Source organism: Sceloporus undulatus, chromosome 3 (assembly GCF_019175285.1).
Source record: "Sceloporus undulatus isolate JIND9_A2432 ecotype Alabama chromosome 3, SceUnd_v1.1, whole genome shotgun sequence".
Taxonomy (NCBI): domain Eukaryota; kingdom Metazoa; phylum Chordata; class Lepidosauria; order Squamata; family Phrynosomatidae; genus Sceloporus; species Sceloporus undulatus.
In genome coordinates this window covers 204,959,107-204,984,135 of record NC_056524.1, presented here as the reverse complement: position 1 = coordinate 204,984,135, position 25,029 = coordinate 204,959,107, and the positions used below count along the sequence as shown (strand labels likewise).

At 38.5% G+C, this 25,029-nt stretch overlaps 1 protein-coding gene across 5 annotated transcripts in view; it reads left to right on the top strand.

Moving 5' to 3' along the window:
• ADD3 (adducin 3) overlaps positions 1 to 25,029 on the top strand; it is a 226,427-nt gene that overhangs the window by 72,683 nt on the left and 128,715 nt on the right. For 3 of the 5 annotated variants that reach the window (XM_042456389.1, XM_042456387.1, XM_042456391.1), the window contains exon 3: positions 15,517 to 15,607. The exons of the other annotated variants lie outside the window; for them this stretch is intronic. The gene's annotated coding sequence lies outside the window, so the exon portion shown is untranslated. The remainder of the gene's footprint in view (positions 1 to 15,516; positions 15,608 to 25,029) is intronic. 5 annotated transcript variants of the gene reach the window in all.

The window sequence follows — 25,029 nt, the reverse complement described above, 5'->3', positions numbered from 1 at the left end:
CCTTATTTAAGGTAAGAAATTCATACCCGGCTTTCCTTTGCACATTTAATTGTATAAGGACTTTCTGTCAAGAGAAGAAATAGCAAGAATGATTTAGGTATGACAATTACATGTTGAGGTAAGGGCCTTTTTGCATCCTTTTCAAAAGATAATGGTATTTACACTGTAAATGCTGATTGCATGCAATGTATCACTTGATCCACTGCTAGTGCTGATAGCTGTTGGATTTAGCACATGTAGTTTTTCCAGTTATGTAACAGAGGTATGTTCTTCTAACACACAAGATTTCTCCAGCTGGATTTGAAATGGACAGAAGCCTCTTATTCTAACTAATGTTACCGGAAGAGATTTGATAAACATATTATCAAACAATTGTATCAACTTCATTGAGCAGGTTTAGTAACATGAGGGTAGTATGCTACAAAACTACCCCTTATTTTTATTAATCAGTTGATCTGTTAGGAAGAAGTAGCTTTAATTTTAATATTTATGTTAGTGAAATATCTTGGCATGCTAGCTGAAACTGATGTCATTTTTGCTCATTGAATTAAGTCACTCACAGTGGGATGCCTTACAGATGCTGATTCCTCCCCTCCTGCAGAAAGTTACCATTCTTTTTCACCCAATTACTTTCTATCCTAATTTTATTCTATTGCTTTCAGAGTTTAGAATTAATTTTGTTGAATTAGTAAGAAAGTTATAATGTGTTGGTTATAATGTGTTGTAGCTTCATTTCTTTTAATTAAGAGTAAAGTATGTGAAGATCTGAACCCTCACATCTATGAAGGATCCAGCAGGTTTTGGGACAGTGGTTTCTGTCTTAATGTAGCAATAAGTTTATTTGCCTTGCCGGACACATTTTGATTGGCTGAACCAGATCCCTTCACTGAAAGGTTGCTTTCCTATCCATTTTATTAAGAAAAGGGAATAGCAACAACAACAAATAATTTTATTTATATTTTGGTTCTCCTCAAGCCTCGAGTTGTGCTACAACATGTTAAAATACAAAACACAATTTTTAAAAACACATTAAACTCAACAGTTAAAATACATTACTATAAAACCATTAAAATACATCCATATAATACATTCTTGAAAATATATGTTTACAGCTTACTTATAGGCATTCAAAAATTTTCTTCTGGTCCAGTGCTCATGTATGGTGGAAAGGTCAAAACTTAGTGATTTGCATAAAAACCTAGAACACTGGCCATTTTGTATGCTTTTATTGATGAATACTACCTGGTGACCCATTACTTTTTGATGGGTCACTAGTCAGAAATAATTGCCCTATAGTCCTTTTTTGTACAGCCAGTTTTATCTGCATTCAACTTTGTCTTCTTTTTGATTCCAGTATCTTACTCATGTTCTCCCAGATTATTTCTGCAGTGTGTTTTGGACCTTAGTCACTGTTTTCCTTAACAACTCTGTTCACTTCCATATTTGAGAGCCACTATAGAGAAGAATGTCAGCTAATGGGGATGGGGTAGAATGCAGCCTCTCTCAGCTCCTAACACCATTTGTTAGGGAGTTCTAGATGTGAATCTAGAAGATATGTTTTATTGAGTATGTGGTTTTTATTCTTCTTTAAAAATCAGAATAACTGAAGGCCAGTGGCTTGTAAACATGCAGGCACATGTATCGTTTGCCTGAACAACAAAAATATGCCTTTTTAAAGTTCACTCTGTCTTATTAGTACAAGTGTGTATTTTTTTAAAAAAATAGTTGAAAAAACTAGTAGTTTTGACAAATGAAGGTGTCTTTCTGTCCTAAAATAGATGTTGGATTTCTATTATCTCTTGCAGCTGCTAATCACTCTAATATGTACATCAAAGCAGGGACTACATTTCTCAGCCTACTTTAGGCATTAAAGATTATCTAATCATGTAAAAGAAACTTCTGACTTGTGGTAGGATTGATTTCATTATCCTATTGCCTACCCAAACCTCTGCCATTAAATAAAAATATACACTGAATACTTGCACACCAACGTAAATTAGCAAATTCTAAAAGACTGGGAGATATAAGAAGACATCTTGCTACCAGAAAGGTATCCATGCTATATAAAACTCCTTGTGAGAAATATTCAAAAGATTTAGTATCACCACTGAAAAGACTCATGTCTCTGATTACTATCCCCTTCAACTCTGAACACCGCAGAGGAAGATTAACATTGGAATATTTATGTGGAAATAGGCAATCCTAAAAATACGATGGTGCCAAGTCAGCATTAAATGATGTACACTTATTCTAGTGAATCAGAGATATTGTGCAACTTAATTTCCATCACCTTATCTGCAGAAGGAAATAGCTGCAAATGTTTCCTGCCTTTTAAAGAAGTACTGAGGGAGATGCACATTTTCTAGCTCATCTATTTCTGAGTTCTTTCTTGGCAAAACAAACAAACAAACAAACAAACAAAACATGGCTTATTAGCTCTACATTCTATTCACATCATTTCCCTACAGTGCTACTGTCTATTTTTTTTTTTTAGAAACTCCTTCCACAATTCTTTTTGTTTTTCTTCAGAAATCTTAAGTCTTTCGGTTCCAAAATCAAATATGAAACCTGAAGATTTAGAGCTATTTTCTCACAATAAATACTCTGCACAAACAGCGAGTAAGGTATGGATTAATGTGGACAAATAGTACTGACAGTCCCCCATTCAAACATTTCCTATGGAGACAAGGATGCACAGTGGGAGTAAGCACACTCCAGGTAGCGAAATCAGTGCAGACTTGGAAATAGGCTATATAGATTTAACAAACATGTAAAAATGAACTAAATCCCCACATACATAAGAGTGGATCTACTGAAATAAATAGAGTTTACAGTGTAATTAATAAAATGCATTCATTTTAATATCTGTGCTCTAGATGTGGCTAATACTCAATTTAGCACAATCTCTGTAAATGTATTTTTCTCCATATACGTTACATTGGCCATCTAGTGATGTTCAAGTAAAAACTGATAGTGACAGTACAGACTGATGGCTTGTGGACTGGACCATTTGTATAATCTGTAGGACCATGGAACTGTGAACATACTCAGCAATTACATTTTGTGAACCTGTCCTAGACTCTTCTGCTATGAGGCTCTTGGCATATGAAACTGATTATGTAAAATGTCTGTACCTATTGAATTTAATTACTGATACCGAACTCTACTTGTCTGTGCCACTTTTCTAATGTTTCCATTCATGTTCACACTGATAACATCCCTAAAATTAGACCTGATCCCTTCATTGCACTAGGTTTTCCCACATCTAGTTTCAGAACTTTAGTACAAGAACGTAGTGATCAGTTTTGCACTGTTAGTATGCAATCTCTTATGGAATTCTATTGAAGTGAACTAGTGGTTCACTATTTCTCTGCATTATTCTGTTCCTTTACCACTGTAAAGTTCTGCTTGAAGGAATAGACCCTATTGTGGAATGATACCTTATTTGTTATTTTTAGTACTTGAGCTAAGACAAACATCTTATTTTAGAGTTGGAAATTACAGTTAGGCTCACTAAAATATGTTCTTCATTCTTTCTTGCCTTCTGTTTTTCTTTCTTACATTTATCTTTTTGTCACATTGCTTGGTTACAAATACTGGCTAGCAATAAACAAGCTGAACTTCACTCTTGACATATCACTAGTGTTGAGCAATGTAACATGAGCTCCTCAGTCTCAGCTGAGGCGACTTCTGAGATCTCTGACATTCTTGAGACATAAAACCATGGAAGATGTCTTGGTCGAGATCTGTGATGCAGTCTTGCTCTAGGCATTTCAGTGTTCACCTGAAATATTGGCTTCCTTTAATCCAGCTTTTATGTGAACTGTGCCAGAAAAATGTGAATAGTAATACCATTTGTTTCAGCTTTATTTTATAATGTGATTTTTCATGGATGATACTGTAGTGGAATACTAATGGTCTAGGAAATGATTGGTTATTGACCAGAGTCAAGTGTTTCATTTAACTTGTGTATAATTTTGGCATTAACAGATACTGGTAAATAGTTGGGCAAATTTAAATATACATACATTGTTCAATGATTTCATTTTGGCATACGCCTGGCATATATCATGGTATTTGTTTGGTGTCTTGCCAACACAGACTAGTACAACCACACCATAAATCTTTCCCCCCTAAGATAATGAAAATAGATGGCAACTGATCTCAATAAACAAGATGAGGCATAATCCCAGGGGATCTGATGCCTAGACTATGCTTGATCTTTATGAAAAAATTACATTTTGAATTTCAAAAATGTAGGATTGGGACTGGAGTGGAGTAGAATTATATGTAGTCTCATTTGATAGACATTATATTATGATTAAATCTTTTTCCCGTGGATACTATCGTAATTTTCATTTACTTGTCACAACAGCAAAGAAACTATGATTTTAATGTCATAGATACAAGAATCATTATTTGTGCTGATGCATACTGCCTTACCAGCTTTCAGTACAAATTGTAAGAAGAATATACATCAACCAAAAATAGTCCCAAGGAAATAGCTTAGGAACTGTTTTCAAAAACTGTGCTCTATTTCTGATATACACTGTTCTGTTAGGTAGTTATTCATATTGGCAGTTACAAAGTTTCAGTTCAGTAGATAAGGAAGAGAAAGGGTGTGTCTATGTAAAGTGGTCAAGTTTCATGTAAATATATTGAACAAGAGCCATTTTTCATTATCAGCTTTTTTATATACTGTACTAGGCAACAGTGTATTTGTGTCACTCTGTACAGTGCAAGAATTTCGATGAGCATTTAACTTGATTTGTGTTTAAGTGTATTGTGGTTCTAAACTACTGTGTTTGGCTAAGAAAATTGTTAACAAATTTTGATATGCATGAAAAACATTTTTTAAAAGATGTACATATAGCCGTTAGATTGGAACAAAATACTCAGCTTTCATATTTGTGTGAGCTAACACTTCATTTGTGTTGAATATTATCTGTGGCTAGTGATAAGGTGAGCTGTCCCAGTATCTAATTCTTCATACTGAGGCAATCCCACTCCTAAAAATTCAGTAGATCAGAAACAGAGGTGTGTGTTTTTGGCAATGAGTGATATTTTGTAAGCATGTTTAGCATGTCCAGGGCTATCAAGCTGCACTATACAGGTGGACCTCTGTATCCACGGATTCCATATCCATGGTTTCAAAAATCCATGGCTTGAAAATACTTTTAAAATATATATAAATTCCAAGGGCCCATTATAAAAGGGGTTGTGGACTATATACTGTTGCCTCACTTGTCAAGGGGATATTATGTTCAAAACATATCTCACAATAGCAACAAGGACATGGTAGTCTTAGGTAAAAAAAATAAGTTTTTTGTTACAATGTGGGATAGAAAATGTGGGAAACTCAGGTGCAGATGCACTAAACCACTGGATGATAAAATAGACCATGTGTATTTCATGAGTAGAAATCCTGTACTGCTTGATTTTTCTTCATGATGTAGTAATGACAAATATGCCACTGATTTTGTTTTGCAAGCCCCTGCAATACCAGCGCCTTGGATGCCTTTAACATGCCACAAAGGGTAGAGCCCTATGATTGCTGCACCTATCTTCTGTTAATAAAACACAACTGTGTCCACTCTGCTCATAATCTGACAGAGTTGGCAGTTGTCCATTGTTATCAAGGGAGTGGAGGGGAGGAGAGGGGTAGAATAACTTGATCCTCTTAGTTGAGACATGCAACACACGCTGCAAAGACGGACAGATCTGGATTTGATTTCTTCATCTCTGTGTGATCCAGTGTACATTCCTAACATGTTACAAACAGCTTGTGTCTCTGAAAGTACAAGATCAGTTTTCAGTGGCGAGAGCCCCTAAAGGAAACAGACTGATTCCTCCATGTGCAAACATCTGGCCAATTGTGGATGGAATTAATTGCTGATCTCTGCTGCCCGTGTTTTTCTTCTCTTGTCATTTCCTTTGCAGCTGTGAAAGGCAAGTTCTAGCTCTGAAAGTAGCATGGACATTTGCACCAATAGTAGTCTAAAGTTACAGATACTGTGGGTTCATTTGGAAACAAATACTTCCTGCAAAAGTACTGATTCTGAGGGCTTAAGAGTTGTGAAGTTATGGGGTTTTTTTTGGGGGGGGGGGGAATCTACTGAAATTAGTTGCAACCAAAGATTATTAAAAAATAAAGCCAGAAGTTATTAGCAAAACAGGTGTGTATTGAAAGTACATATTTTTCTAAGGATGGGAATTTGAGTATTATCTCACTGCTTTATCAGCATCATTTCATGCTTTATTTCATCATATGCGAAACCATCTATTACATATATGAGAACTTTATAACTCTCAGAAGGTGTGTAATTGAGGCACACTGCTAGTTTACTGTTAATGTTATCAACCCAAATGCATTAAGAAGCACTTTGCCTCTACCCACATATTCTCTCGCTGTAAATCTATAAGTCATCCATTTCATGGTGTTTCTACTTTATTGACTAAATACCCAGGTTGTTCATGTTTGTTAAAATGATTTTGCTGGTGGTGATTGTAGAGCCCTCTGCTGGAAATTCAAGTGGTTGTGTTGTAGCAGTTCAATTTCCTGTATGTGTATGTTTGTTTTATGTTTGTTTTCTTAAAAGGAGCCCATAGCCCTTATTTCAGAAGAATGCACGGAGACCTATCTTAGAAGAGTGGGCTCTATGTTGCTCATCCAGATATCCTAACTGTTTGGCTCTTTAGCTTTTCCACCAGCCTGTTGTGTGTGGCAACAGCATCTTTTACTTGCATACAACCATGTGGTTTTGTATCACTGTTGTGGTCATGACTGCCTGCAGGTATGAACTGGAATTCTGAATTGTACTCTCATTTGCCTACTACCCACCCCCACCAAGTTCTTGGATCACGGGGCTATCACAGAAGCATTTAGCAGTAGATACTAAGTGTTTTAAGCAAACTTGTAATTTTGTAGAGACATAATACCACGTTTATGATGAAATGTGACTGTCATTAAAGTCATTTTATTCCAGGCATTATGGGATGGGAAATAACCACTCACCATTTATCAAACAAAGCTATCTGTCAGAGAGCCACAAATGAAAAGCATAAAACTCCACAGACAATGTGCCATACCAGTAGATATGTTCCTCTACCAACGTAGAGGAACTTGTCCTACTGTTAATCCTCATCCCATTCACCTTGGCCTACCTAGTCTATGTAACACAACTTGAATATACAAAGCCACACAGGAGCAAAACAGAAGGCAACAAAGACCAAACTGGTGTAGCTGAGGAATATATGTGAGAAAACACGAGATAGGTTGAAAACTATTGAGGTATATGTTTGAAAGATTTGTGGTGCCAAAACTTACCAGCAAGTGGTGGTAGTGATAAGCTCTATGATTAGCAGTTAGACATAGAAATGACAGGTACTGGCAATACATTTCTCCCTTTATACAAGTATTCCATGCAGTGTTGTGAACATTTGTTCCCCTTCTCAACTGTCCAAAAGTTCAGATGTTGCTGTAATGCTCAAGAAATATAATGATGGATGGATGGTTGGATGTTGGCAGAATAACATACACACATCAAATTGTTGTATTTTGGTCTGGTCCACTTCAGAAAAATAAGTGGTATCTTGAAGACCAACAAGCACAGTTACCCCTCCTAAATCACGAATCTGAAATCTGCGACCTCAATTATGCACGGAGGAACGACCTCTGTCATTTCTAATGGTGCACACGCCCTATACGCATGGGCTTCCATTTTCACCAGGGGGGGGGGAACAGAACAGATCCCTGTTAAACTTCATTGCAGATCTATTCAGTAAAGTGCTTGACTTTGCCCCAACAATAGCATTCTAGTACTGGGCTTTATATTGGAATCCTATATGTCTCTATTTGGTGTTTAATGTCATTGACCACAGCAGGATTTGTTGCAACTAACTGTCAAAATATAGTTGCCTTGGAAAGATTAAATAATGGGATAGCTTTTGAACTCAGAATTATATAAAGGATCAAGATTTAACCATTTAGGGGAAAAAACCTCTCCCAAACTAGATATTTTGGTGACCGTGTGTGCGCGTGTGCATGCCTTCAGGATGCCTGTCAACTTATGGTGAGCCCCATGAATTTCATAGTTTTCTTAGGCAATGAATACTCAGAGGTGGTTTTGCCAGTTCCTTCCTCTGAAGTATAGCCTACAGCACCTGGTATTTGTTGGTGGTCTGTCATCCAAGTACTAATCAGAACTGACCTGACTTCGCTTCCAAGATCAGACGGGATCTGGTGCCTTTAGGGTATTTAGGTCCTTGGGACGTTAGGTGTATTTAATCTTTTACTCTGTTCATGATTTTACATCCTGGTGCACTGCAGATTTTGTTTAACATTAAACTTCAGTTGTCCTAGTTACTTCCTATAAACTGTTTATCAATGTAAACAGATAAAAAAAATTGTATATTATTCCATAAGCCAGTTTGATTAGGAATTCAGAAATTGAAGGAGGCTACTTCAGTTCATGGACTCTGATAATTCACACCTCCATTCCACTTACCCTTTGCCCAAATGACCCCTCTTTAGTTGCAATTAGAGCACCAGCAATCAGGCTAAGAAAAATTGAGCCTAAATCCAATGATAAATTTCTTCACCAATGTTCCACATGTTTTGGGGCGTGTTTCTTTTCTTTTTGAATAAAATTCGCAGAGCCATAAGTTTAATGTTCTTTCATTCATTACACAATCACATGCACGGATTTTGTGTGACTTCACTAAGCTATCTCATATTAAGTACTTTTTGGCAGACAGTAAGAGTTATGGAAACAATTAAAATTCCTATGCAACATCAGCTCACTTGTTTATTTGGAAGAGTGGGTGGTGGTTGGGAAATAAAGGGCAGATCCTTGCTTTAAAACAAAAGTAATTTGCTTTGGAAAAGATTTTCCATCAGAAAACATCAGTTTTGTCATTGTATATATAGGTGTGTATGAGAAGCTTTCTGTAAAACTGAGTATTGTGAATACCAAGTCAGACACCTTGTTGACAGTATTCAGACTAAAGTATAGCCTTATCTGAGGAGCTATGTTGTAATGTGAATATGTATTAGGAGCATGATTTGAAAGGGGGTGGCAGTGGCAAGGCAGCCATTTCTATGTTGCTATAGTAATGAAGAGAAGAGTTTAAACAGTCCTTAAAACACATAAAACCTATGACTGTTCAAAATACTCACAGAAAATACAAATGGCTACATCCAATGGTTTCCAGTACCTGTTAACAAGGAATCCTCACAACATATGAGAGCCTTGTTTCCCCTCCAAGTGTACAGGTAGCATGCCAAAGATAGGAAGCCTTGACCAAGCAGAGGGATATGGCTGGGTTGAGATACAGGAAGTGAACAGATCCTCTGTTCCCTATAACAGCTCCCTGTTCATCTCAAGCATGTGTATTTTTGTGCTTCTTGGGAATGAGGGTGGAATGAGATGGGAAGAAACAGAACTGTGAATGCTATATAGTTGAGGTCAACAGTGTATTGCCAAGGGGACTACATAACCCTGGACACCCCCTGTACCACACCCCTGGTCCACACCCCTTTCCAGTTTGGAGTAGTGTGTGTAACTGGAAAACAGCAATGTTCTGGTCTCCAAATGTCATGTTATCATTCTTCCATCTTCCCCACATACCTCTTAACCCATAATGGGACTAAAGCAGTGGTTACCAAACTTGGATCATGTAGATCAGTGGTCTTCAAACTTTTTCAGGCAACTGCCCCCCTTCCTCTCAGTCAACAACCTTAGAGCCCCCCACCCCTACCCCGTAACATATTTCCTGATATTAGATCTACAGTTCTTTTGCAAATTCAAAATAATCTATCTTGGTCACTGCTCCCTTTGCACCCAGTCACCTTGTGAGCAGCAACCGAGCAGTGAGCTGAGTAGCAAGTGAGAAGCCTCTTGCCCATGTCATCCTTGTGGCAAAGGCCAGTGCAGGCAAGAGGCTGCTCACTACTCAGCCAGCTGCTTGGTTGCTATTCCCAGGGTAACTTGGTACAAAGGGAGAAACTTCTTCCCAGCACTGAAGGACTCTCAGTCATCCTTCATCAGGGCAGAGAGGGCTGTGTGTAGGGAGTTTACTGTCTGGACTGGAGACTAACATAGACAGGGAAAGGAAGAGATTTTAACTGCTGAAGTTGTTCCAAGGCAAAGGACTCTTTCCAAAAAGTGACCCTGGGTACTCCTCCCTCTTCTTCCCCAGAGACATGTCTTCTGCACACAGGTTCAAATCGCCCAGTCCCCGAAACATGGCTGCTTCTTCTGCCTTTTTTCTCAGTCTGTCCAGTGAAAGCAGAAACAGCAGCACTGCTCCAGCCTGTCAGCCAAGTCCCAGAAAAGCTCACAAAGCTTAATCAGAATCCCAGATTTGAAAGCAGCACCCTTTTTGCCACCACTTCTTCCCTTCCACCACATGCTCTAAGTCCTTGCTCCTGTCAGTCAGTCCCAAAATTATGCTGCTCTGAGCCACAGAAGCGATGCCCTATACCTAAGCCTCACAAGAGTTTCCAAATTGCCATTGCTAGTGAGAGACACAGCTAAAGGAGTGAGTTCACCTAGGCAGATGAAGAGTGGGAGACACCATCACACAAAGTGATCAACGAGGCTCTGTGGTTTTAAGGGACCCTGAAAAGAAGTTTAATGCAACCCTCATTGCCACTATGGTCCTCCAGACTGCTGGTTCCCCCTTGTCTTTCTTGCACACTAGTAATTTGACTGAAGCCCCCTTCCGCCCCCTTTCCCCTCATATCCCCCCTGCTGCCTCCTTTACCTCTCACCGCCCCCTTGGATACATATTAGCATAATGTCAACAAGTTTTTAAAGGTAAGCCCAACACTAAATTTGATAATTACATAAATCTCCCATGAATTCTCTGCACTCCTCCACATCAGAAATTCCAGCAAGAGAGTTGTATTAAAAAGTATTTGTTGTTGTTGTGTGCCTTCAAGACTGGTGACCCTATCACAGCACGTTTCTTCACAGGAGGTTTGCTGTTGCCATCCTCAGAGTGTGACTTGCCCACAGTCATCCAGTGAGTTTACATGGCTGAGCTGGAATTCGAATCCTGGTGTCCAGAGTCATAGTCCAATACTCTAACCACTATACCAGGCTGGGTCTCAAGTATTTGTTAAATAAATCTGATTGTATCTGGTTTTAAAAAAATGTATCAATAAATGCAAATAATTTAAAATGTTAAATTCTCTAACTTAAGATTTGGGGGAACACTACCTCATTTTTTGCTAAAAGATACATGAACCTGAGATGAGCATGCAATTTAATTTTCTTTTTCTTCTTTATATTAAAGAATACATTACTGGTGTGTACTTGCTTTTTCATAAACTATTGCCATGCATTGGACATGTCCAGTAACTTCTTTAGGTTATTGCCAGATTAAATAACACAGAATTACCACAGCAAGCCAACATCATGGCTGTTTTCCATTGTACAGCCTTTTAAAAAATCTTGAAATCAGGAACTCACATTATCTTTTCCAGATAGCCGAAACAATCTACTCAGGCCATCCTGTTTTTGTTGCTGCTGCTGTTGATGTTTCAGATACAGTACAACCAACCAAATCTAATCCCTTTAATACCTTTTCCTTCAATGTTACAAAGTAAGAGATCCAGGTGCTCACTCAAACAATTGCTGTCCAGAAGAGACAAATGCATTAGTAGCAAATTACAAGGATATTAAGATCTGACAGCTTCTTGATACCATGAAAGCATTTCACGTTTTCTGCATTTCATTTTCTGTGATACCAATGTATCTATAAATGCCCCAATCAGTTTTCATGCAGTGTTTGAAGGGGAAAGCCAACCCATCTTAATTCCCATGGGACTCTCTTTTTAGAGAGATGTAGCCTAAATACCTTAAAGGTGCCAGATCCCATCTGATCTTAGAGGCTAAATAGGGTCAGCTTTGGTTATTACTTGGATGTGAGACTACCAATGAATACCAGGTGCTGATGGCTACATTTCAAAAGATGTCTGTGGCAAACAACATTTGAGTATTCCTTGCCTTAGAAAACCCTATGGAATTCATGGGGTAACCATATATTGACAACATGAAGACACACACACACTAGTGTTCTTGCTTTTCTCCTTAGAAATCAAGTGGCCTGTTACTGTAGACTGCTCAGTATCCAAAACTTAAATCTTCCTGCCTCAGATGTCAGAATGTAGACTTTGCCAGTATGAAGTACAAACAACCATGCTTTTAGCTTTTTAATAGTGGTTTTGTGTGCAGAGAGACTCCACCCTTGTTCTCTACCACATGTATTACAAGAGGCTTGATGGAGGGAAAAAAAAGAGGTCACCTCCAGGGCAAGATTTCTTCAGTATTGCCATATGTGATCAGCATCAGCTTCCTGTTTTAGGTTTTAGTTTTGGTTTTTTAAAAACACAAAAGGGTGAAGGGGGGGGGGGGAGTTGGCTGTTGCAGTATGCATCTGCTAGATGTTTTCCAGCTTCAGGTTTATAAATGTTGGAAAAATACATTGTTATCAGAAGCTACCATGTAAAAGATTTAACTTTCTTTGTGATGACACAGGGAATTGTTTACACATGTAAAAGGATCATTCTAAGTTGAAATTAAGGTAGGAGAAAAAGACCCCCCACTGGCAATTGCTAAACATCCCCTTATCTTATCTGGTCAGAATAAATGGATATGTGATCAGTTATAAACTGCAGGTAGAAGTAATTAAGTTCTTTATAACTTAAATCCTAGGATAAACAAGTCTTGGGTAAAGCTGTTGGTTGAAATAGTTCTGAAATATCCATAGAAACTTTAATATTGGTGTCATTAACAAGACTTTGGAATTTTGTGTAAGGGAATACATGCACAAGTAAATACTTGAATGCTCTCTACATATAATTTACAGAATTGAATTTGTGATCTGGCTGTTCTACTGTTCGTGACATCGTAGCATGAACTTTGTGTAAGAGTGAGTTCATTCAATAAAAAATAAATAAAAGCGGAATTTAAAGAGCCTTTTATTCCACCCATAAAGATGCATTGTGTAGTAAGATGCTGTGTATTTGACAGACCAGTTGGAGAGTGATGCAACCAAAGACTGTTTTGAAGAATATTTCATTGCTCTTCTGCTAGAAACGTGGCTTTATTCTTTGGCTTCATAATGGGAATGTTGAGTTAGAATTTGTTCACATAATTCAGCTCTGCACTCTTGTGAAATCTTTTCCTCTAGTTGTAATAAACCCATAATTTGATATAGTTGGATTAGGAACCAGTTTTACTGTGTGATCCATGTTAAGAGTTTGCTCCTTGGAGATGGGTTGGTAGATGCACAGATAATGGCAGTTTTCAATTCAGAAAAGGATTATTCTGGTGTCATAATGTGCAGTTTCTGTCACGTCTGACAGTGTCTGTGGCAATATATCCATAATGCATATGGAAATAACTAAAGCTTTAGGCACCGAATAATAAAGTAATAGCAGGGTGGCTAGAGCAGCTAACAGAATTGCCTGCCAATTAAAACTGTCTAAAATGCTCCTGTTCTCTTTAAGCAACAGTGAGGTTGCTAAGTTTACCCTGTCACAGAAAATAACACAGTCTTTTCAGTCTGAATGCTGTGGACACAAAATGCCTGGTAAATCAGCAGTTCTATAGTACAGCGATGATTGAATGGAAATTTAGAAGATCAGTATATTGGTAAATATACTGGTAATTTGTACAGAGTGTAATATTTTATACTGTATTTTCTGGCGTATAAGACGACTGGGCATATAAGACGACCCCCAACTTTTCCAATTAAAATATAGATTTGGGGATATACTCATCACATAAGACTACCCCCTCTTCTGATGCACACCAAATAAAAATTTTAAAAACATCAGATTTGATTTCAATATAGTAATTATAATTCAAATGCTTATGACATGCAGGTACTTAGCAGGAAAACGTGTTGTATACAAAGTCTGCTTGGATTGGTCAGCTCTACCTGCCTGCCCAGCCCTCCCTGTCTCCAAGACTATCAGAGCATTAGTGCAAACACAGCTCTTTTTTCCATACCCCACGACCGTTTTTGACCTCCCCCCACCATATGCAGTGACCGCAGATTCTCCAGTCCAGCTCAGAAGTTTCAGCACCTGTCATATCAGATGACATCCAGCGTATAAGATGACCCCCGACTTTTGAGAAGATTTTCCTGGGTTAAAAAGTAGTCTTATATGCCAGAAAATACAACAATTATATATTTTGGAGGAACATGAGATGTTAAACTCTGCAAGACATGAAGAGAACATGAAGCATGCTTGCTTTTGCCTTTGCTTTACAACATGAGTTGTGAGTTTAGGATTTAGATCTAATCAGAAGTGAACACAAATTAATTCAAATCTGCAAGCATATACTGTACTTCAGTCTTAGAAATAGCTTCAACCTACATATTACTCTCGAAACATCCAGTTTTGTCTGATTTGGGATATTAAATAAGGTCAGGCCTGATTAATAATTGTATGAAAAACCGCAAGAGTATACCAGGGTCGACCAGGTAGGGTAAAGAAAGAACCCTGTCCCAAACCTTTATCATAGTTGCCATTATTGGCTAAATAGTAGTTTGGTGAAGTCTTAAGAGTTTTCGGTGTACTCACTTGAAAACTGGTAGACAGGGATGTGCGAAGCTGGCAGTTTCATTTTCATTGCATTTGAAATCCCACCAGCAAATCAGAAATGATTTCATCCTTAGTTTAGTTTCAGATTTAGAAGAGAAACCAATGGTTAAAAATTTTAATAATTAGTTTTTTTCAGCTGCAACAAACTTTCTTCACCAAAGTATACCTTAGTATTTCTGATAGAAAATTGTGGCTTTTGATACTTGAAAATTCAGGCTTCTTTTTTTCCTTGAAGTCAGGCTTATAAAACAGCTTGACCTGGAAAAGGGCCTAATTTTTGAGGTGAGGCATATACTGTAAAAGATCACACATCTCTTGTGTGAGTTCAAGCCTTGGCATTTGATGTGGAACTTTGGAGGGCTTGTTCTGTGTTATTTCCACATTTTAGTCCTCTAATCCTGTTCCTTGCTTCATTGAATGTTGAAAATGACATTAATTGACATGACATAAGACCTTTCTCAGTGGTGTTAAGGAAACAGAATGAGAAATGAACCTTAACCTGCCATCCTGCCACAACCATACATTGTTGTAGAAGCAGGAATTCACATTGTCAAGGATAGGATGTTCGTAAAAATGATTCATACTTGATAATGTATATATTGGTGATCTCACAGGTATGTCTGCCAGAGAAAGGTGCCTAGAATGCAAAATTTTAGCATTAATTTCATCAGCACAGATACTAAGACAACTGTAAATATGTGTTCTAATGTTAGACTAATTATCCCACGCAGTTGTAAATTAAGTGCAAGCAACCAAGGTGTGTTAGAATCTTAATGTTTTAGGGAGAAGTACTAAATCTTTTTTTAAGGGTCCTCATCCACTAATTATTAAAATTGGCTTATAGAAGTGGTACAGAAAGAGGTACCAAACTTGCCTTTTTTGCTATTTTTCAGCCATAGTGCCCTAATACCTTGGCCATCTTCTATTCAAGGAAGATTTGTGAAACTTTCAAAGGATCATCATCCCTAAATCCATGAGATACAGGTAAATCAGAAAACTTTTTCCATGAAAACAGAAGTTAATTTTGAATCCAAAATATGACAGAAATGGGTGGCAGGGGCAGTAAACAAAAAGACAAACATTATTTTTTCACCTGAACTGGTCAAAGGGTCATTGGCCATGTTGGCCAATTGCTCAGGGACTGCCTTCTTTTTATGTATGTTTTAGGGAGTTCTTGAGTAAAAAAAAGCCCCTACATTAAAATAGTTCGTTTATGCATAAATTACATTAAAAATTTAATTCCACCCATCAACAAGTAAAATCTTCCCATGCATGCAAAGTTATTGTTGTATTTATAAATAAATAAACACAGGCACTGGGAGTGTGGAGATCAGGGGTTCAGTTTTCCACTAGGCCATGTGGAAAGTCACACCCTCTCAGCTCAGGAGAAATGCTGTTTTCACTGTTTTATCTTGTTGAGGTAACCATAAGTGAATAATGGGCTATTAGAGCATAAGAATAACAAGTATCATTGCTCAGCCAATATTGTATTGAAAGTCTTCTCCGAAAGGAATTTGTTGGTTGTTTTTTAGACTGGGTTTGGGAATTGGCTATTAGATTGCATGTAGGGTGTTTTCTCATTTTTAGCCAAAACGTAATGCTTCACTTAACTTTCAGAACCTCCTGTCACTGTTTCCTGTAGTAAAAAGAGACAAAAAATAAACATATATAGTAGTTTTAGGGATAATTTAATGAAAATGTAATTGGGAAGTATCATGTATGCATTAAAATGCACTAAAAAGAAAATGTAATGCATTAAAAAGAAAATGTCTAACTGCTTATACAGGCTAGGAGATTGTTCCCTTGACCACTTATGGTTGACAGCAATGAAATGTCTACAGGGTAGAAATGAAGCTGTCCCAAACACCAATGAATCTTGTGCTGGTACCAAAAACCCCGGAAATCCCCTTTCTTGGGCTCAAGAATAAATACAGTGTAAAAATATTTAAAAATACAAGATAAAAATATTAATTCTTGTGTAGCCCTTCTTCTGGCGTTAAACATCACACACACACACACACACACACACACACACACACCTGTTTCTGCCAACTCAAGAATATCAAAACACTGTTTTACTGCAGTAAACATCTGTCATGATTGAACTCAAATAATCTGAAATTTTAGAATCAATTGTATGCCACTTGTACAGCTTTATAATAACTCTAAAATAAGGAGATTTATGTCTACCCAGTTTTAATGTACATATCTTAAATATAAGATAACATTCCTTCAACCTTATTTAAACATCAGGTGATTCTTTCAGGATAGTAATGTGTGTGTTTGTTTTATAATTCTGCTAAACATCTTACAGCTTTATTGAAATTGGATATTATCTTACCACAATACATCTAACAAAAAATGTTCTCAGCTGAATAAGTCTATCCTTGTTTTGCTGACAACACTAAGCCCCTGCTTGATTCAAACATTGCAATCACTTAATGGATTGCATGTAAGAATGCAGTCTTTCATACTACCTCACATTACTAACAACATTATTTCTCGGTGGAGTTAATATTCCTCTTTCCAGGCCTCAGAAGTAGATCTGTAGTTTAAAGAAGTAATGTCCATGCACTTCTGAGCCATACCCAAGTTAGAGATCTCTCCATAATTGTCATTGTGATCTAGGTTACTCCAGACATCGAATGCATTTACTGTTGTTATTGCATGCCATCAAGTTGTTTCCAACTTATGACAACCCTAATGGAACCTTATCATGGGGTTTGTTGGCAAAAAATTGTTCAGAGGAGGTTTTCCATTGCCTTCCCCTAAGGCTGAGAGCATGTAACTTGCCCATGGTCACCCAGTGAGTTTCATGGTCCAGCTGGGAATCAAACCCTGGTCTCCAGAGTCCGAGTCCAGCACTCCACCTACTATGCCATGCTGGTTCTCTTATGCATCTACACTGTAGAAATAATGCAGTTTGACATCACTTAAGTGCTGTAACTCCATCCTATGCAATCCTGGGATTCGTAGTTTTGCAGGGCCTTTAGCCTTCTCTTGTCAGAGTGCTGGTGCCTCGCAAAATTACAAAGCACATGATTCTAGAATGGAGCCATGGAAGTTAAAGTGGTGTCAAAGTGAATTATTTCTACCTTCAGTATGAGCAACTAGGTCTGAATTCAGTCCCATTTTTCTATGAAATAGTGAGGTTTAAGTCAGATATTAGGTCAGTCATGCATATTGATAATTATTTCAGTGATTAAAGTTGTACCTTTGCCAGCCAACTTTTAGAGTCATTTAGGAGTGCTGCTGTTTGCTTGCTCAGGTAATGTATTGTATTTGCCCATAAGAACACACATTGAGAAATACAGTTGTCCCTCTGTTTGCACGGAAGATCCGTTCCAGCCCCCCCCCCCCCCCCGCGAAAATAGAGACTCACGCACATTCAAGCCCCATAGGCTTGAATGAGGTGTGTGCATGCTCAGGGGCACACCCCCATTAAATATAGCGGAGGTCGCCCCTCCACAGATTTCCAAGGTCATGGATCCGAGATCCGCGAGTTAGGAGGGGTGACTGTACTGAGATATTAAGTCCCAACCTCTCTGCTCCCCTCCGGGCTACAGTGCACGGCACGTCCTTGCACCTCCTTGCTCTTCGGTGGGAAGAGGGGGTTGCAGAGGGAGGCAGCGGGCAGGTCTGCCTTCCTTCCTTTCAAGGATCCCTCTTCCAGGAGGGAGACTCAAGAGGTCACAGCCACCTCCCCAGCCAGCCTGTCCCTTCTCACTGTGCAGCCCTGGGACCAGGATCAAGTACGGGGGGGGGGGGTGTCAATGTGTCCACCTCCTCAACTAGAGCCACCCTACCCATTAGATCTGCCGCCGCTGCCAGTCCCGTTGTCCCTAATGGCGGTGCAGTGATGTGCCCATCACCATTGGGGACAAGTCTGGTAAGATTATTTACAAACTGAGCAGCAGGAGTCACAACACACTTTCCATTTAGAAGATACTCAAATCCGTGGATGGCAAGTCCATGGATACCGAAGGCCAACTGTAAATGTGGACTACTATTGACTCAGTGTCAATAGTAGTTGACGTAGTTGTGGTTAACATTTTAGGGCACTGTTTTTAATTCAGAGATATTCAGTCTATTGAATAATCTTCCTTCCTATAATATGTTGATGATTTTCAATAAAAAAAATTAATGCAGGAATGGATCTTTTTCAGGAAGGATTAGTGAGTGTCCGCCCCTGTGTTAGACATGATAGAAGTAATTAGAATTTCATTGCGTGTCTGGCACTGGCTGTTGATCCTCATGGATTCTCACAAAAGAATTTCTGTTCAAAATCCAACATCGCGAAAAAACTCATATGTTTGCAAATGGTTACCATGGCAACTTTGTAAACTGATGTGAACAGGCAGAAAGAATAATTATACAATAGTGAACGCTCTCTGTTTTCTCAGTGTTCCGCAGTTTGTCATTTTGATTCTACAGAAGACGGGATTTTTCTCTTCATCATAGTGACAAGCTTGGCTGGATGGATAAATTGCAGTGCAAGAAAAGCAGTCATTTTTCAATTGAATATATATATTTATTGTCGTAATTTCCCCTCACCTTTCCTGTCATGAGCCTCAATTCCACACCAGTGTCAGTATAACAAGTTTTCATTTCCTCTCTATGAGCTTCACTTAGTAAATACGTCACTATGTTTGCCCTGTTCGTAAGAGGTGAGTTGACAGTTCGCAGATCTTCACAGCAGTCACTGTAATCTTCTTTATTCATCACAGAATGTTCAGAGATTAAAATTGCTGCACATTGAATGTATGCTAAAATAAAAACCAGTTAGCCTTAAAGGTGCTGCTATATTGCTTTCTCCCCTTCCTTCCTCCTTTTTTGTAATGGGAAGTGAGGTGTTGTTCCACTTCACCAGGGGCCATTTACACCACAGTGAGGTGGTTGGTACTATAAAAAGGGAAATAGATCAGTGTTTTCTTTGGGTGTTGGTTCAACAGGAATGCAAGTACTGTTTGCAGGAATAAGAGTGGTGAAGTCAAAGGGACTCATATTACAAAAAGAAAGCTGCCCACTTGTATGTGTGTTTCATTTGGCAGTTTTATTTATAAAGGTATCTTGATTTAGGATATCTATCCTCATTTTTTCCTTATATCGTCAGGGCAGCTCCCTTCGTATAGAGTGCATCATAGTGGGATTCTGATACTAGAACTTCTTGACAGTAAGAGCTGTTCCAGCAATGGAACAGGCTCCCTCAGAGAGTGTTGTAGGCTCCTCCTTTGGAGGTTTTTAAACAGAAAGGTGTCAGGGTTGCTTTGATTGTGTATTCCTGCATGGCAGAGGGTTGGACTGGATAGCCCTTGAGGTCTCTTCCCACTCTATGATTCTAAATGGCAGTATTGCTAAAGGAAATAAGCAATATGGAATCATTTGCAGAAAATACAATTAATTTCACTACTTGATTATTAGCTGCCTCAATCATATACTGAGATGATAATCTTGCTGTCCCATGAAAAATGTCTGTTTAATCCTAACAAGTCTCCTGAAAAAAGTGAATCTCAGAAGACTTTATCACACCAGGCTATTCCCCAGATAAAATCGTGTTCTTTTCAAATGTGCTGTGCAATCGGGATTATAACACCTTCGCAATCTTAACAACCTTTTTTCACTCTAATAACTCACCACGCATAGCATTTGGCACTGACCACACCTAATTTGGCACACACAGAGAGATACTCCCCACCCCCCAAAAAATATAAATTAAAAGGAATCTTACCTTCAACGTTTAAAGGGTCCTTTATTTCTGGGTAGGGGGGCTGGAGACGTCCTAATTTAGGAAAGTCTAATTGCTGGCAGATGAATGTGTTTAATCTGCCAGTGATTAATCTAGTCAACTCAGATTAGGAATTCCTTCATCCCTCATCACTGACAAGCAACACTTAAAGCCCCCCCCCCGGAAATACTACTGGTGACCCATTACTTTGCATGGGTCCACTACGTCAGAAATAAATTGCCCTACTACAGTAGTCCATTTTTTGCTTACAGCCAGTTTTATCTGCATTCAACTTTGTCTTCTTTTTGATCCAGTATCTACTCATGTTCTCCCAGATTCTTTCTTATTTTTTTTTCTTGGGGCCAGTGTGTTTTGGACCTTAGCAACTGTTTTCCTTAACCAAACTCTGTTCCACTCCCATAGTTGAGAGCCACTCATAGCGCAGAAGAATGTCAGCCTAATGGGGATGGTGGTAGGGTAGGGTTAGAATGCAGCCTCTCTACAGACTCCTAACACCATTGTTAGGAGCGTTCTAGATGTGAATCTAGAAGCTATGTTTTATGAGTATGGGTTTTATCTGTCTTTAAAAATCCAGAATACTTGAAGGGCCAAGTGGCTTGTAAACATGCAGGCACATGTATCGTTTGCCTCGAACAAACAAAAACTATGCCTTTTTAAAGTTCACTCTGTCTTACTTCAGTACAACGTGCTGTATTTTTGAATAAAAAAATAGTTGAAAAAACTAGTTAGTTTTTGACAAAAATGAAGGTCGTTTTCGTCCTAAAATAGCAAGATGTGGCATTTCATCTATCTCTGCCAGCTGCTAATCACTCAATATGTACATCAAAGCAGGGACTACATTTCTCAGCCTACTTTAGGCACTTAAAGATTTATCTAATCAGTGTACAAGAAACTTCATGACTTGTGGTAGGATTTGATGTTCATAATCACGATTGCCTACCCAAACCTCTGCCATAACTAAATAAACTATACACTGCAATACTTGCACACCACCGTAATCACTTAGCAAATCTAAACAGACTGGGAGATATATACGGAGAGACATTCTTGCTACCAGAAAGGTATCCATGGCTATATCAAAACTCCTTGTGACGAAAATATTCAAAAGATTAGTATCACCACCTGAACAAGACTCATGTCTCTGATATACTATCCCCTTCAACTCTGAACACCGCAGAGGACAGATAAAACTTTTGGAATATTTATGATGGACGAAATAGTGCAATCCTAAAAAATACGATGGTGCCCAAAGTCCAGCATATAACTGACTGTACACTTACTTTCTCAGTGACAACCGAGCATAGTTGTGCAAACTTAATGTCATCACCTTATCTGCAGAAGGAAATCAGCTGCAAATGTTCCTGCCTTTTAAAGAAGACGACGGGAGATGCACCATTTTCTAGCTCATCTATTTCTGGAGTCTTTCTTGGCCAAATCACAAACAAACAAAACAAACAACAACATGGCTTCTTAGCTCTACACTTCTATTCACACTCATTTCCCTACCAGTGCTACCTGTTCTATTTTTTTTAGAAAACTCACTTCCACAATCTTTTTGTTTTCTTCAGACAAATCTTAAGTCTTCGGTTCCAACAGTCAAATATAGAAACCTGAAGATTTAGACGCTATTTCTCCACATAAAATACTCTGCACACACCAGGCGAGTAATGGTATGGATAATGTGTGGACAATACTGACACGTCCCCCATTCAAACACATTACCTATGGAGACAAGGATGACACCCAGTGGGCGAGAGTAAGCACAACTCACAGGTCAGCGAAACCTCACGTGCAGACCTTGGAAAAGATAGGCTTATATAGATTTAACAAAAACACCACCATGTAAAACATGAACTCAAATCCCACATACATAAGAGGCGATCTACTGAAAAACATCGACGTTACAGTGTCAATTAATAACCAGCATGGCCTTCATTTTTAATATCTGTGCTCTAGATGTGGGCTAATACTCAACTTTAGCACAACTCTCTGTAAATGTATTTTTCTCCATATACGTTACATTGGCCAATAGGTATGTTCAAAGTTAAAAAAACTGATTAGGACCAGTACCAGACTGATGGCTTGTGGGACGGAGCCATTGATCTAATCTGTAGTGCACCAATGGACAACTGTGAACCATACTAGCAATTACCATTTTGTGACCACATGTCCTAGACTCTTCTGCTATGAGGCTCTTGGCCATCTGAAACTGATATGTAACATGTCTGTACCTATTGAATTCAATTACTGATACCGCAACTCTACTTGTCTGTGCCCACTTTTCTAAGTTTCCATTCATGTTCCACACTGATTAACACTCCCTAAAACTTCAGCACATGCATCCCTTCACTGCACTAGGTTTTCCCACATCCTAGTTTCAGTAACTTTAGACCAAGAACTTAGTGATCAGTTTTGCACTGTTACGTCATGCAATCTCTTATGGAATTCTCATTGAAGTAGAACTAGGGTTTCACTATTTCTCTGCTTATTCTGTTCCTTTACCCACTGATAAAAGTTCTGTTCTTGCCAAGGAATAGCACCCTATTGTGGAATGCCTGATACCTTATTGTTATTTTTACGTACTGAGCTACAGACAAACCATCTATTTTGTAGATTGGAAAATTACCAGTTTAGGCACTCCACAAAATATGTTCTTCATTCTTCTTGCCCTTCTGTTTTCTTTCTTATTCCATTTATCTTTTTGTCACATTGCTTGAGTTTACAAATACTGGTGCTAAGCAATAAAACAAGCTGAACTTCCACTCTTGACATATCACTAGTGTTGCAGCAATTGTAAAACCTGAGCTCCCTCAGTCTCAGGAGGCACACTTCTCGTAAGATCTCTGCCAATTCTTGAGACATAAAACCCATGGAAGATGTCTTGGTCGAGATCTTGTGAGCCAGTCTTGCTCAGGCATTTCAGTTGTTCACCTGAAATATTCGGCTTCCTTTCATCCAGCTTTTGTGTGAACTGTGCCAGAAAAATGTGGAATAGATAATACCAGTGTTTCAGCTTATTATCTATAATGTGATTTTATCATGGCTGTGATAATGTAGTGGAATTACAGTGGTACCCGGATACGAATGCGCCGCTACGAAATTTCGGGTTACGAAAAAAATCCATTTAAAAAAACTGTTCTCGGGTACGAAGGTGTTTTTCGGGTTACGAATTTTTTCTGTGTGCTTTTCGGCGCTATTCACACAAATCGCGGCTTTTCCATTAGCGCCTATGGGTTCTTCGGCTTGCGAAGTATTTCGGGTTACGAAAGCGCGGCGCGAACGATTAATTTCGTAACCCGGGGTACCACTTGTACCTAAACTGGTCTAGGAACATGATTGGTATTGACCAGCGAAGCAAGTGTTCATTTAACTTGTGTATACATTTTGGCATTAAACACGATACTGGTAAATAGTTGGGCAAATTTAATATACCATACATTGTCAATGCATTTCACTTGTGGCACTACGCCCTGGCATCATATCATGGGTATATTGTTCTGGTGTCTTGCCAACACAGACCTAGTACAACCACACCATAAAATCTTTCCCCCCTAAGATAATGACAAATAGCATGGCAACTGATCTCAATAAACCAAGATGAGGCATAATCCAGCCGGGATTCTGAGCCCGGTATACTCATGCTTGATCTTTATGAAAAAATTACATTTTGAACTTTCAAAAACTGTCGGAAGGACGGATTGGGACTGGAGGGAGTTACGGAATATATGTAGTCTCATTTGATAGAACATTAATATTATGATTAAATCTTTGTCCCGTGGATACCTTACTCTTAATTTTCATACTTGCTCACAAACAGCAAAGAACGAAGAAAACTTGATTTTAATGTCATAGATAACAAGAATACCTTTATTGTGCTGAGTGCATACTTGCCTTACCAGCGTTTTCCAGTACAAATTGTAAGACGAAATATCCATCAACCAAAAACATAGTCCCAAGGACCAAATAGCTACGGAACTGTTTCACAAAAACTGTGCTCTATTACTGATATTTACACTGTTCTGTTTAGGTATCGTTATTCATACTTGCGCAGTACAAAGTTTCAGTTCAGTACGCTAAGGAAGAGACAAGGGTGTCTCATGTAAAGGTGGTCAACAAAAGTTTCATGTGAATATACTTGAACAAGACGCCATTTTCATTATCAGCTTTTTTATATACTGTACTAGTGCACACCGGTATTGTGTCACTTCTGTGCAGTGTGCACACGGAATTTCGATGAGCATTTAACTTAGATTTGTGTTATACGTGTACTTGTGGTTTCTCAACCTACTGTGTTGGCAAGAAACAATTGTTAACAAATTTTGACTAGTGCATGAAAAACATTTTTTAAAAGATGTGTACATCATCAGCCCGTATAGATTGGAACCAAAATACTCAGCTTTCATCATTTTGTGTGAAGCTAACAATTCATTTGTGTGAATATTATCTGTGCAGTCGTGCATAAGGTGAGCTGTCCCAGTATCTAATTCTTCATCACTGAGGCCAAACCCACTCCTAAAAAATTCAGTAGAGAGCTCAGAAAACAGACGGTGTGCTGTTTTTGCAATGAGTGATATATTTGTTAACGCATGTTTAGCAGTTCCCAGGGCTTATCAAGATGCACCCTATACAGGTGGAAACTCTGTATTCCACGGATTCCCAT